This window comes from Bison bison, unplaced genomic scaffold (genome assembly GCF_000754665.1).
Source record: "Bison bison bison isolate TAMUID 2011002044 unplaced genomic scaffold, Bison_UMD1.0 scf7180017858731, whole genome shotgun sequence".
NCBI classification, from domain to species: Eukaryota; Metazoa; Chordata; class Mammalia; order Artiodactyla; family Bovidae; genus Bison; species Bison bison.
In genome coordinates this window covers 24519-26165 of record NW_011489303.1, presented here as the reverse complement: position 1 = coordinate 26165, position 1647 = coordinate 24519, and the positions used below count along the sequence as shown (strand labels likewise).

Here is a 1647-nt window from a genome sequence, read left to right as displayed (position 1 = left end):
CTTAATTAAAATACTTTATTGCTAACAGCCAAAATATGAAAACAACCTAAATGTCCATTAATAGAAGGATAAAGAAGATGTAGTACATATATATACAACAGAATGCTACTTGGCCATAGAAAAGAATGAAATAATGCCATTTGCAGCACCATGGATGGGCCTAGAGATTATCATACTAAGTGAAGTAAATCAAAGACAAATACTATATGATATCACTTATATGTGGAATCTAAAGTATGACACAAATGAAACAGAAATGGATTCAAAGACATAGAGAACAGACTTGTGGTTGCCAAGAGGCAGGTGGGTCAGAGAGCAATAGATTAGGAGTTTGGGATTAGCAGATACAAACTATTACATATAGAATGGATAGGGAATTCCCTGGTGGTCCAGTGGTTAGGACTTGGCACTGTCACTGCCATGGCCCAGGTTCAATCTCTCGTCAGGAAACTAAGATCCTACAAGTCATGTGGCGTGGCCAAAAAAAAAAAAAAGATAAATCAACAAAGTCCTACTATATAGCACAGGTCTATAGTCAATATCCTGTAATAAACCATAATGAAAAAATATGAAAAATAATACATATATATGTGTAACTAAATCACTTTGCTATACACCAGAAACTGATACAACATTGTAGATCAATTATACTTCAATTAAAAACAAATTTAAAAAGAAAGAAATTATTGCTAAAAAATGGCAAAACATTTATAATAGTTAACATCAAAGAACATTATGCTAAGTGAAGTAAGTCAGAGAAAGACAAATACTGCATGATATCACTTATATGTGGAACCTAAGAAAGCTGAAGTCAGAGAAACAGAGAGTAGAGTGGAAGTTACCAGGGGCTCGGCGGGCAGGGAGGCGTGGGGTAGGGGCAGTGGTGGGAGAAATGTTGAGATATTGGTCAAGGGGTGTAGACCTTTCGCTAAAAGATCAACAAGTTCTGGGATCTATTGCGCAGAATAGGGATTATAACTAATAACACTATATTATATACTCACAAGTTGCTAAGAGAGTTGATATTAAATTTTCTCAGAAAAGAAAAATAAATGGTGATTATGTGATGGGATGAGGTATGAGCTAATGTTATACTGGCAATCATTCTGCAATATATTAACATATCAACATATTGTACATGTTTAACTTATACAATGTTATATGTCAATTACAGGTCAATAAATCTGGAGGAAAAAAGAAAACAAATACAGCGCCCTCAGGATTTGCCTGAATTTTCAGGGCCCCTCAAGTCACTTCCCACTCAGACCTCCCTATCTTTGTCCCATCTTTGAAAGAGGTTCTTCCTCAAACATCCAAACTATCTTATTTCTCCAGAGCCTTAAAAGGAATTAATCATTAATCTCTAATAGGTTATTAATTAGACATTAATCAACCCTGTTATCTGTTCACTCAAAAACTCAGAATTTTTCCAGATGTATTCTCTGACTTATCAACTGCTATAGAACAAAACAAAACAGCAAAATAAAACCAGTTCTGTGGTCAAATACCTTTGGGAAATGCTGAGCAAAGCAAAGTTAAGCAAATGCCTTCATTTACAAGAAGATAAGCATATGGCATTTTTGTAACTTATTTCACTACAGAGCCATTCCCTTGTTCACTTTTTGGTGTGTATGAGTGGAATTTCAC

The 1647-nt window shown here is 34.9% G+C and overlaps 1 non-coding gene across 1 annotated transcript; it reads left to right on the top strand.

The window, feature by feature from the left end:
* Nucleotides 1-378: 378 nt before the first annotated feature.
* On the top strand, nucleotides 379-450 carry TRNAD-GUC. The gene has a single exon. It is a non-coding gene; the product is annotated as a tRNA-Asp (tRNA).
* The last annotated feature ends 1197 nt before the right edge of the window (nucleotides 451-1647 follow it).